Below are 13954 nucleotides of genomic sequence, written 5' to 3'. Positions count from 1 at the left end.
AACAGTGGTTTTGAGACCACAAATTCGAAATAGAAACGATTATTTTATGATTAATTGATGGTCCATGATATGATTGCATGCTTGTATGAAATTTTCATGAATAAATTCTATGCCTAAGATGTCCAATTTGACTTTAGGGACTAAATAGAATAAGTTGCAAAACATGTGTTCTAGAAGCTTTAAGCATGTAATTGCATTGGATTATTAATTAGAGGTCCTTTAATAGCAGTTAGACTAAGTTCTAAAAATTTGGACAAAAATGGGCATGAATAGGAAAAATTTGAAAGAAAGGCCTTAAGGGCATTTTTGTCTTTTGGTAAATAAAAGAATAAAAAGGGAAAAAGAAAGCAAAAATGATGTCCATTTTCTCTAAGGGTGCCAAAATTTTCAAGGAACTCCATAGGTAGGGTTTTCAACATTTCAAGCTTGATTGTAAGTGCTCCCTAGCCTTGTTTTTTATATTCTTTACATTTTTGAAGTCCTTGAAGCATGGTCTATCCATTTCTATCATTATTTTGAGCTAGGGTTCATGCATGAAATTTGATCCATATGTAACATGGTTGGAATTTAATGTTCAATGGAAGAATATGAATGTTTGATGTGTGATAAACATATTTTGCTAAGTGATTTTTAATGAAAACACATAAAAAGGACTTGTTTGTAAAAGGTGTAAAAATGAGTAGTAGAAATGTGAAATAAATGAAAATATGGGCTGATATGAGGTAGAATATGGATTGGCTAGGCTTGGATAACCAAGAATTTGCATGCATTTCATTTTATGAGCCTAGGGACTAAAGTGTAAATAAGTGAAAAGTTAGGGGTAATTTTACCAAAGTATATGTTATAAGTTGATACGAGTAATATGTGTATTGAGAAAGTTAAATTTGACAATATAGATCAAGAAAAACGTGATTCGGGTATTGATCGGGGGAAGAGCAAAGTTTATGAGGATTATACTCGTTTCTATCATTTTTGTACCGAGGTAAGTTAATTTGCAAATAATGCAACATGTACCATTCTTTAAATGCTTGATATTGCATGTATGGTAAGTATGTATATAATTAATGAGATGTTGTGCCATGTGTTTAAATGTTTACATTTCTATTATGAATGACGCCTTAATTACTCCATGAAATGTGATTGGTGCTATGAGCATTGAAATCGACACTACGAGCAAGTTCAACAGAAATATGGTATCGAAGAATCCCGTTTGAACCATAGGAATAGTTTAGGATACAAGTGACATGTCACTAGGAATTATGTAATCTGAACTCATTGAGTTGTGTATGAGTTCATGATATATGTGACATCTGAACTCATTGAGTTGTGGTCTGAGTTCGTGATATGTATGACACATGTTTTGGCGTCCGGGTATTGGTCTCGTATATGCTATTAATGGCGAGGTAGTCCAGAATGTGTTGCGGATACTTGACGGCTTGTATGAGCAATCCTGTAAGTAGCTCGTAAGTGACCAACATGTGGTCTGAGATATGGGGTAGCATTGGCTACATATGAGGCACCTAGGTGCATGTTTACGATGTATCCGATAGTATTCCGAGTGTTCAACGGGTAGTTCAAGAGAAGCTCAATGAGCAACTTTAATGCTTATATCAATACAAGAAAGTAAGTTATTACGTGCAAGTGGCACAGGTATGTACATCGAACTCATGTGAATGACATGAAATATGATGAGCTTGTGGTAAGAACATGTATACATATATATAAGAAATAAGTTCATGAGAATTGATAAAACACAAGGTTATGTTCGTTATGTTAAATGCATGATCTATGTTTGTTTAAGTTGCATTATATTTGGATGTGAACTTACTAAGATTTATGCTTACCCCCTTTCTTTTCTATCTCTTATAGTTTCGCCAAGTGTGCTCGGGGATCGAAAGAAGTCGGAGGCACGTTCACACTATCAATTGAACATTTTTGGTATAGCTAGCCTTATTATTTTGAGTATGGCATGTATAGAGACTTGGCCTTTTGTTATGTGTCATATTGATTAGCCAAATGTGTTGGCTTATGATGGTATCATGATTATTTTGTATATGGCCATGAAAGGTGGCTCATATTGATTATTCTGGGTTGTAACCCTATTTATCGATGCATGCATGCAAATGTGTTGATGCTTTAATATGGTTATGGTTGTTTGGGGTTGATGAGTGTGAAGGTTGGCATGTACGTTTGATGATTGTGATATGGTTAATAAGTATGCAATAAATGTGGTGAAAATGTGTAACTTGAAGGTAAATTGGTAAAGATGATATATAAACATGAAATTGGTGTGGAATGCCATATAAAAGTATGATAATTTGAATGGGTGACATGTTGACCTTGCTAAGTCATAGTTTAATCATGAATGTGAATGTTTGAATAATCAAATGTGCCATGTTGCATGCCATGAAGTGTGTATAAATGTGAGAGTGTTTAAGGGTGGCAAATGGCTCAGAAAATAGCTTAGAAATTGTCCACACGGTTTGCCCCATGGGCGTTTGATCCAGCTGTGTGTCTCCTGCACCCTATTTAGGCAAAACAGAATGCCCAGTAGTAAACACACGGGCAGAGACACGGCCGTGTGTCTCAGCCGTGTGAAGGACGTGACCTTAAGACATGGGCGTGTGCCTAGGCCGTGTGAAGTCTGCACTCAATTTTTTGAATTTAATTCACCACACGGCCTAAGCACACATACGTGTGACTTGGCCGTGTGACCTTATTTTGTTGATGACTTCATAGTCAGATAGTTACACGGGTTGAGGACACGAGCGTGTCCCGATCCATACGGGCGTGTGTGACCACACGGCCTACCCACATGGGCATTTGACTCTCCAAAACAAGAAAAATTTTCTAAGTGTTTTAAAAGGTTTCGAAATTTCTCAATTTGGTCTCGAACCACTCCCGATTATGTTTCTGGTCTTGTAGACCCTTATAAGGGACAATTTGAATGTGATTTAAAAGTTTTAAATTGGGACAAAATTTTATGACTCGGTTTTATATGAATGTGTATGTTTAAGTCCAGTAACGCTTCGAATCCTGCTTTGGCATCCGATACGGGTAAGGGGTGTTATTTTAGTGGTATCAGAGCTATGATTTAGTCGATTCTCGGACTAATGTAGTATGTGTACGAGTCTAGCTATACATACCATACATATGATAGTGTGGTAACTCTTGACGATTTGGAAATGTGTTTTTATATAGTAAATGGATCTTGATAGAGTAGTAGCGGATGATGTTGAAAGTAACGCGCCTACTCCCGCTGAAGGGGCAGTGCCATCTGATAGTAGACCCACGACTATTAGTAGAGGAGAATGACGCAAAGACGCCTTTCTACACATGATGGATGCCTGGTACACAGAGTTTGTTCGAACGAACCCGAATGTTCAACCTCCTCCACCCCCTTCAAATCCCCAACCCATGCCTCAAGGTACATATTTTATGAGATTTCATAGAACCCTAGTGGATAAAATTCGAAAGCAAAGAGCCGAGGAATTTAGGGCCAATGTCGATGATGATCCTGAAAGAGTAGAATTTTGGCAAGAGAATTCTATCCGAATATTCGATGAACTATCCTGCACATCTGATGAATGTCTGAAGTGTGCTTTTTCATTGTTGAAGGTCACATGGAAATTCTTTCAGGAAGAGTTCCGAAAGAAATACATCAGTGAGCGATTCATTGATCAAAAGCTTAAGGAGTTTCTCGATTTGAAACAAGGTCACATGTCAGTTACTGAGTACAAAAGAGAGTTTGTTAGACTCAACAAATATACTCGGGAGTGTGTATCATCCGAGGCTAAAATGTGTAGAAGGTTTGAAGACGGACTTAATAAAGACATAAGAGTGTTAGTGGGTATACTTAAGCTGAAGGAATTTGTTGTGCTCGTTGATCGGGCCTGTAAAGCTAAGGAGCTGACCAAGGAAAGGAAAAGAGCCAAAGCTGAGGCTAGAGATATAAGGAAGAGGCCAATAAGCAAGTCACTTCCATTCCAGTCTAAGAAATCCAGAGATATGTATTCTCAATCTCATGTGTCAACGGGGCATTCGTATAGAATCCGTAAGAAGCAAAATTCGGGTTTTAGATCTCAGGCTACCTCTGTGGCTAGTGTGGGTAATGATAGAGCTCCCAAACCTGAGTGCCAACTGTATAGTAGAGGTTATTTTGGTAAGTGTAGGGTGATCCATAGAGCTTGTTTCCGATGTGGTTCTCAAGACCACTATATCAAGGACTGTCTTGAGATGGCCGAGAAAGAAAAATTTCAGAGTTCAAGGCCAGGTAGTATGGCTACGAAGGGAAGGCCATCAAGAAACACTGGTAATAGGGCTAGTAGTAAGAATGTAAAAAGAGATACAACGGAGAGATCCGAGGCTAGAACTCTAGCTAGAGCCTAAGGTATACGTACGCACGAGGACGTATCTTCTCCCGAAGTGATTACGGGTACTTTTTCTCTCTATGACACATCTATTATTGCCTTGATTGACCCTGGTTCTACTCATTCATATGTGTGCATAAAATTGATATCTAGCATGAATATGCCTGTTGAGTCTACGAAATAAATGATTAAAGTGTCAAACCCGTTAGGCAAGCATGTTTTAGTTGATAAGGTATGTAAGAAATGTCCATTGATGATTAAAGATCATTGTTTTTCGGCTGACTTGATGTTATTGCCGTTTGATGTATTCGATGAATTCGATGTTATATTGGGCATGGATAGGTTAACATTTCATGATGCTATAGTGAACTGTAGGCAAAAAGTTATTGAATTGAAATGTGAAAATGGTGAAATTCTCTGGGTTTAATCAGATGAGTCAGATAAGTTGCCAATTGTGATTTCTTCTATGTCTGCTAGGAAACGTATAAGAAAGGGGTGTGAAGCTTATTTGAGATATGTGTTGAATACGAAAGAGTTCGAATCAAAGATTGAATCAGTGCCTGTTGTATGTGAGGATCTAGATGTGTTTCCGAAAGAGCTACCTGGATTACCTCCTGTTAGGGAAGATCAGTTTGGAATTGAGTTAGTCCTTGGTACAACACCTATCTCGATTGCTCCATATAGAATGGCTCTGACTGAATTGAAAGAACTAAAGTCATAGTTGCAAGAATTGATAGACAATGGTTTTGTTAAATTGAGCTTTTCACTGTGAGGTGCTCCGGTGTTATTCGTGAAGAAGAAAGATAGATCCATGAGGTTATGTATAGATTACCAATAGCTCAATAAGGTACAAATTAAGAATAAGCATCCCTTGCCAAGGATTGATGACTTGTTTGACCAGGACCGACATGGTTTTCTAAAATAGACTTGAGGTCCTGTTACTACCAGCTGAGGGTGAAAGACTCGGATGTGCCAAAAACTGCTTTTCGGACAAGGTATGGTGATTATGAATTTATTGTCATGCCTTTTGGTTTAACAAATGCTCTTTCCACATTTATAGACTTGATGAATCGTATTTTTCGATTGTATTTGGATAAATTTGTGGTTGTTTTTATTGATGACATACTGATATATTCTCATGATGAATCTGAGCATGTTGAACACTTGAAAACTATTTTGTAATCTTTAAGAGACAAGCAGTTGCATGCTAAGTTTAGTAAAAGCGAGTTTTGGCTTCGAGAAGTTGGGTTATTGGGTTACATTGTTTCGGGTGATGGCATTAGGGTTGACCCGAGTAAGATCTCAGTTATTGTTGAATGGAAACCGTTGAGGAATGTAACTGAAGTTAGAAGCTTTTTAGGCTTGGCTGGTTATTACATACGGTTTGTTAAAGGATTCTCTATGATTGCTACTCGGATGAAAAGGTTGTTACTGTAACACCCCAAACTCGGCCCAAACGTTATGGCCGAATCTGATGTGCCACATTGAAGTTAAAAACCATGTTTCATTTTAGTACTTTAAAAACCGACTTTGTTAAGCTAACAAAGTGAATGGGAGCTGGGCACCAGGTAGGAATCCGTAACAGAGGAGGTGAGCCATGAAGGCTGCTTAAGTACCAAGCTCTTTTAATGGACCCAATTCTAGACATGCCCACAACCATTGCCACACTTGGTTAAATCGAGTTGTAATTTATTTAAGTTGAAATCTTTAATAAATCGGATAATCGTGGTGTGGTGTTATTTTGAAAACAATTATCATTTTGAAAACACCTCATAAGTCTAGCCCATTTATTAACAAACAGATTAAAGTTATTAAAAATAAAATAATCCCAGAAAAATAATTAAAATGGCCTTATTACAACTCAAAACCAAACAATAATATTAATAAGATAAAACTTATAAAGAAATAAATCGGCTACTTATTGCAATTAAAAGAAACAGAAACAGTAGTGTGGCCATCTCCGAGTCCCTCGCAGCTCCAAACCATCTAAGCTTAGGGATTACCTGCACAGTTAGAAACGGGGTGAGTTTACGAAAACTCAATATGTATTCCCAATAACAAACAAACAGTGAAAACACAGCATCAGTACAATCTGGGCCAAAGCCCTATTTAGTCTTGACATATACTGGGCCGAAGCCTTTCATTTAACGGTTACTGGGCTGAAGCCTTTTCATAAATCATATCACTGGGCCGAAGCCTTTTCATAAATCATATCATTGGGCCGAAGCCTTTACTGTAAACGGTATGGCCCTTAGGCCCATTTCAATATCACATATAATGTCAATGGATGTATGCAAGCCCATTTGGGGAGACTACTCGACCCACCATCCGCTATTCTCCACCCGTACCAACCAACACACCATGTGGGGAATGATTCAACCTACCCAACAACACACCACTGGCAGCATAGCTGCTTTATCATATATCTGGAGGCCTAGCCTCTTTTAATAACTGGGGAAAGCCCTTTTCGGTAAACTGAGGCAAAGCCCTTTTTAATAAACTAGGGCATAAGCCCTTTTCGGTAAATTGGGGCATAAGCCCTTTTCAATAAACTGGGGCATAAGCCCTTTTGCACTTCCTCCATCCATATAAAAACCCAACCCAATGCAACATGTTATGTATGCAGAATGTCATGCCCATATTTGAATAAACAATCACAGTCAAGTCATTCATATCACCAACATATATTCACAATCAATCCGTCAACCACACAGTCCAAGTTAGTCACTTGCCCACAAGGGCAAAACAGTCATTTTTCACATTATATGGTTATTTTTGTAATTTTAAAAAATATCAGGATTTTCCATGTTCATTACAATTATCAATATTTCCGAGTGCTTAAACAATGATCTTTAACCCACTTTATCAAATTCGGGCTTTTGGGCCCAAAACCCCTAATGGGCCCTACGAATGCTGATTTAGCCTACTTAACCCAAATTTTACAACAATACTAACCGTGTTAACGTGCAACTTTTCCAAATTCCATTTTCTATCAATTCTACTCAAATGGGTCTGAAAGCCCATTGAGGCCCAACTTACCATCGTGCACAAAATTGAGTTCTTACCCGTTCCATCGATCCAAACACCGATCTTATCGTATTTATCGCATCTACCCAAATGTAACATTACAAGTTCCCAAAATACCGATATTTTAGCATTTCAGCTTCTCAGCAAATATTAATCTAAGCTATTACGAGGGTTAGTACACACCTGTTATGGGTTGAAGTTGAAACGTTTCCAAAATCAATCGTCTACGATAACCACCACCTGTCACTCAAACTTAACTAATCCAATATCAATATATGTAAATCCTAAGCACATCAATCATACGGAACAGAAGGGCACATTCGTCATTTTACCATACAGGGGTATTACGGTCACTTTACCCTACAGGGGCTTTACGGTCTCTTTACCCTACAGGGGCTTTACGGTCTCTTTACCTAATAGGGGTATTTTAGTCATTTCATCCTACAAGGGTGTTTTGGTAAATCTACAAACCAAGGGTATTTCAGTAATTTTGTTAAACCAATGGTATTTCCATAATTTTTAGAAAGTCAAGGGTAATTCTGTAACTTTGTAAATCAGGGGTATTTTGGTAATTTTACAAATTGAGGGTATTTCGGTAATTTCACAAACTAGTGGTATTTTGGTAATTTTACAAACTAGGGGTATTTTGGTAATTTTACAAATTGAGGGTATTTCGGTAATTTTACAAACCATGGGTATTTTAGCAATTTTACAGACTAGGGTATTTTGGTAATTTTACTGATCGAGGATATTTTGGTAATTTTGTAAACCGAGGGTATTTTAGTAATTTTGTAAATCGAGGGTAAAACAGTAATTCTGTAAATCAAGGGTAAAACAGTAATTCTATAAATCAAGGATAAAACGGTAATTCTATAAATCGAGGGTAAAATGATAATTCTATAAATCGATGGTACTTTGGTAATTTTACAATTTGAGGGTATTTCAATAATTTGGTAAACTAAAGTATTCTAAACAATGATAACAATACGAATGGGCCTAAAGCCTATTCTCGGCCCAAATGGGCCCACACGCTCGTGTGGCCCTTTTAGCCTAGATCTAGCCACAGATATGAGATTCACCTAGCCTAGTCTAATATTTACTACACAATCAAACAGCTTATCCAATTGGGCCCGTCGGCACATTGGGCCCACATGACCCCTTTCGGCCCATCGCGGCCCGAAGTAGCCATCCTACAACTATAGTAGCGAGAAATACACACCTGATTGGCGACTGGAGTTCATCCAAGCTCCGAGCACTCTTAGCCGACGCCCAACCCAAACGAGTACGCCATACAGCGAAAGGGATCAGCCAAGAAAGGTACCTTTACTCTCCTCATGGTTCCCTCTATTTAAAGCCAGCTTCGCAACCACTCTTATGTTAGCTTCTCGATGTGGGATCCCTCCAACATCAGAGTTTAAATTCAACACCAACTCTTGCCGCCCCCTGTTAGCAAAATAAATGCTCCTTGCTTGCCATAGGATTCAAACCCATGCCTCCCCTCAGATGCTCCACACGCTACTTGCCACTAAGCCACAAGGCTTTTTGTGTTATATTTTATAACCAATTAATTATAAGGTCTAAAGGCCAAAGTCTAGGTTCCCTTAAAAAAACCAAAATAAATTGCAAGAGCCAAGGCTTGAACCCAAGCTCCCATACAACCTTAATGACGCCACAACCACTAGACTACAAGCTTCCTTGTGTTATTTATTTAACACAATAATTTAAAAACCCTCATCCAAGCATCTAGGTTTTTTTTCTCTTAATACCAAAATTTTTGCTAAAGCCCATGTTTGAACCCAAGATTTCTCTAACACTTTTCAGGGCCATTAACCACCAAAGCAGACATTTAATTGTGTTATTTCATTGCACAATTAAATACCTATATACAACCTCCTTACGGACCCGCACTCAAGGCCCAATACTTCTAGGCCCAAATTCAGGGTGTTACAGTTACAGAATGATGTCAAGTTTGAATGGATAGAAAAGTGCGAACAGAGTTTTGAGAAATTAAAAGCATTGTTGACTGAGGCTCTGATTTTGGTACAACCCGAGTTAGGTAAAGAATTTGTGATTTATAGTGATGCTTCCTTGAATGGTTTGGGATGTGTACTTATGCAAGAAGGTAAAGTAGTAGCTTACGCTTTGAGACAGTTGAAGCCTCACGAGAAGAACTATCCGACACATGACTTAGAGTTGGCTGCCATAGTGTTTGCTTTGAAGACTTGGCGACATTATTTATTTGGTGAGAAATGCCATGTCTATACCGATCACAAAAGTCTTAAGTACTTAATGGCTCAAAAGGATTTAAACTTGTGACAACGAAGATGGTTGGAACTGTTAAAAGATTATGAGATTGTGATTGATTACCATATCGGAAAGGCGAATATAGTCGCCGATACTTTGAATAGGAAGTCATTGTTTGTCTTGAGGGCTATGAATACACCACTGACTTGGTTCGATAATGGTTCGATTCTAGCCGAGTTGAAAGCTAGACCAACTTTTCTTCAATAGATTTGTGATGCTCAGAGAGTTGATAAAGAGTTGCAAGCTAAGAGAATTCAATGTGAGTCCAGCAGTGAACCGAATTTTTGAGTGACTTTGATGGTTGTTTGAGGTTTTGTGGTAGGATTTGTGTTCCGAAAGACACTGAGTTGATTCAGAATATTTTGCATGAGGCACACAACGGTTGTTTGTCAGTTCACCTGGGCAGCACGATGTATAATGACTTGAAGAAAATGTATTCGTGGAATGGTATGAAAAGGGATATCGCAGAGTTTGTATCGAAATGCTTAGTTTGTCAGCAAGTAAAGGCTGAACACCAAGTACGTTCAGGTTTACTTCAACCCGTCATGGTTCCCGAGTGGAAATGGTACTGGATTACTATGGATTTTGTAACGGGGTTGCCTTTGACTCCGAGAAAGAAAGATGCCATATGGGTTATTGTCGATAGACTGACTAAATCGGCTCATTTTATTCCAGTACGTACCGATTTCTCACTTGATAAGTTAGCAGAATTGTACATTGGTGAAATTGTTAGACTCCATAGAGTACCTATATCGATTGTATTGGATAGAGATTCGAGGTTCACTTCATGATTTTGGAAAAATTTACAAGAAGGTTTGGGTACAAAGCTGAATTTTAGAACTGCTTTTCATCCGCAGACTGATGGTCAGTCTGAGCGAGTAATTCAGATCTTGGAAGACATGCTCTGATGCTGAATTCCAAGGTAGTTGGGAAAAGTATTTACCGTTGGTAGAGTTTGCCTACAACAACAACTATCAGTCGAGTTTGAAAATGGCACCTTATGAGGCACTGTACGAACGTAAGTGTCGAACACTTCTGTATTGGACCGAGCTAAAAGAAAGTCAGATTCACGGAGTTGATCTAATCAAAGAAACCAAAGAGAAAGTGAAGGTGATTCGTGATTGCTTGAAAGTCGCTTCAGATAGACAGAAATCTTACACGGATCTGAAACAGAAAGAGATTGATTGTCAAGTCGGTGATAAGGTATTTTTGAAAATGTCACCATGGAAAATGGTTTTGAGGTTTGGCAAGAAAGGCAAGTTGAGTCCTCGTTTTATAAGGCCATATGAGGTCACCAAGAGAATAGGGCCTGTTGCCTATCAGTTGGCCTTACCATTAGGGTTGGAAAAGATTCATGATGTGTTCCATGTGTCTATGTTGAGCGGATATCGATCGGATCCTTTGCATGTGATTTCACCGACAGATGTCGAGATTCGATTGGATATGACTTATGGTGAGGAACCAGTTAAGATTTTGGCTCGAGAGGTTAAATAATTAAGAAACAAAAACATTGCCTTGGTGAAGGTACTATGGCAAAGACATGGGGTTGAAGAGGCTACATAGGAAACCAAGGAGGCCATGAAGTAGCAATACCAGAACCTTTTCATCGGTAAGATTTTCAGGGACAAAAACCCCTAAAAAGGGGGGAAGAGTTGTAACATCCCGAATTAGGGTCTAATTGAAATAGTGGTTTTGAGCCCACAAATCTGAAATAGAAATGATTATTTTATGATTAATTGATGGTCCATGATATGATTGCATGCTTTTGTGAAATTTGATGAATAAATTCTATGCCTAAAATGTCCAATTTGACTTTGGGGACTGATAAACAATAAATTATACGTATTTTGACCCCATGTTTAATGTATTTTATGGATGATTTCTCATTAGAATTGGTGAATTCGATGCTCCTAATGCTTTAATTTCATGTTTTATACTTAGGAGAGCATAGGAGAGCGAAAGGAACGAGAAACGAGAAATGAGCCAAAAATGGAAAAAATGGGCCAAAGTACGAAATCAACACGGCCTGGACCTCCTCACACAGGCAGACCACACGGTTGTGTCAATTTGGCAGGCTCGAGCACGGCTTGAAGTAATCAAACACGGGCGTGTCCCTACCGAGCCCAAGTTGAGTCCAATTCGGAAAAGGCCAATTTTGAGGGTTTCTAGGCATTCCAAAGTATATAAATACACCCTAAAGGAGGAAGAAAAGGGAGACAGAGAAGGGGGTAAGGAATTACCCCAAGGAAGCCGATTGATCCATCTCAGAAGATGGATTCATCATCAAGACTGAATATCTCTCCTCAATTTTCCTTCAGGAGTTTTGGGTTTTCTTTATGTTTTGTATTCTTTATTCTTTTGAGATGTTTTCTTATTTAGTTATGAACTAAACCCCTAAATACCTAAGGGGGATGAAACCTAAGACGAATCTTGTGATTATTTTCTGAATCGTATGATAAATATTTAACTTGTTCTTAATTATGTGTTCTTAATTCTTGTTTTGATATCCTAGGATACTGATTCAAGACACGCTCTTATTCAAAGGAGGAATAGACCCTGTCTAATAGTACATTTGTCATAATTAAGCGGAGTTGATTGCGCACCTAGAAATAGGGTGACAAGATTTTGTCGGATTAGGGTGAAACCTAATAAGGGGATCCATAGATCGAGTTAATACAACCCTAGAGTTTTAATTAGAGAAAAGTCTCGGTTATTCAATCTAGGGATTAGACGTTGTTAGTCTTGAATAGGGATAATAACATAACTTAGGGATCTCTATGGAACAAGTTGAATGAATAAATCGTCCGATTCGGAGCTAGAATAACAAGTAAAGTCTAGGTGGATTTTTCCTTAGGTATTGTCTCAAGTCAATTGATTTTCCCAAAAACAATTCCCCAATTCTTTTCTCTGTGTGTTCTTAATTTAGATAATTAGTTAATTAAAACAAACCCTTTTATTTTTAGGCTAGATAATAAAAAGACAGTCATTACTAGTACTTTTAGTTCCTTTGGGTTCGACAATCTGGTCTTGCTAAAACTATACTACTATTCGATAGGTACACTTGCCTACATCGCAATAATAGTTAGTCTAGGTTTGATCTTCATTAAAAATATTTATTACTTGTTACAAATCACGCGATCAAGTTTTTGGCACCGTAGCGGGGGATTGAAAATATTAGGAACACTCAATTTTTATTACTTTAGCCATTTATTTTTTTCTTGCAATTTAATTATTACTAATTAATTTACTTTTTATTTCTCTTGGCAGGTTTTCCTAGTTTGTGACTAGAAGAAACCCGTCGGGACCATTACTTTTTGACAAAGAAATCGATCGTACAGTTCGTAGAAACCAAAGAGAAATCAGGCGAAGCTTAAGATACACAGAGAACGAGCAAGAAGATGATACTCAACCTCTAACCAAAGGGATGGCTGAAAATCAAGGCAATCAGCTACCTCCTGCAATTGCGGCTAATCAAAATCGTGCTCCACGTACTATGTATGATTATGCTAAACCTTCTCTAACAGGAACTGAATCTAGCATAGTTAGACCGGCTGTAGCTGCAAATGCTTTTGAACTGAAACCTAACACAATTCAAATGATACAGCAGTTTGTTCAGTTTGATGGTTTGTAGGATGAAGATCCCAACGCTCACTTAGCAAACTTTCTGGAATTTTGCAATATATTTAAAATCATTGGCGTTTCTGATGATGTCATTTGTCTTCGGTTATTTCCTTTTTCATTGAGGAACAAAGCTAAACAATGGTTGAACTCGTTACCACGAGGGTCAATTACTACTTGGGAACAAATGACAGAAAAATTTCTACTAAAATATTTTCCGCCGGCTAAAATGGCTAAGTTACGTAATGATATTTCTTATTTTGTGAGATGGACTTAGAAACACTCTACGATGCATGGGAGAGATACAAGGATCTATTGCAAAGGTGCCCTCACCATGGTTTACCGCTTTGGCTTTAAGTACAAACATTCCACAATGGTCTGAATTCCTCGACTCGGCAAATGGTTGACGCAGCTGCTGGAGGAACCATTAACAACAAAAAACCTGACGAGGCTTATGAATTCATTGAAGAAATGTAACTGAATAATTATCAGTGGCAAGTCATGAAGACTAAGCCAACAAAAACAGCCAGCGTTTATAACATCGACTCAGTTACTATGCTGTCAAATTAGGTAGAACTCCTCAATAAAAATATTGATGGTTTACTTGTTTCTATGTAGGTACATCAAGTAATGAG

General features: G+C 38.0%; 1 non-coding gene across 1 annotated transcript; it reads right to left on the bottom strand.

The window, feature by feature from the left end:
- Positions 1-13554: 13554 nt before the first annotated feature.
- LOC121212878 (small nucleolar RNA R71) lies at positions 13555-13660 on the bottom strand. The gene has a single exon (XR_005908251.1). It is a non-coding gene; the product is annotated as a small nucleolar RNA R71 (small nucleolar RNA).
- Between the last annotated feature and the right edge of the window lie 294 nt (positions 13661-13954).

This window comes from Gossypium hirsutum, chromosome A13 (genome assembly GCF_007990345.1).
Source record: "Gossypium hirsutum isolate 1008001.06 chromosome A13, Gossypium_hirsutum_v2.1, whole genome shotgun sequence".
Lineage (NCBI taxonomy): Eukaryota > Viridiplantae > Streptophyta > Magnoliopsida > Malvales > Malvaceae > Gossypium > Gossypium hirsutum.
This window is presented reverse-complemented; position numbering and strand designations above follow the sequence as displayed.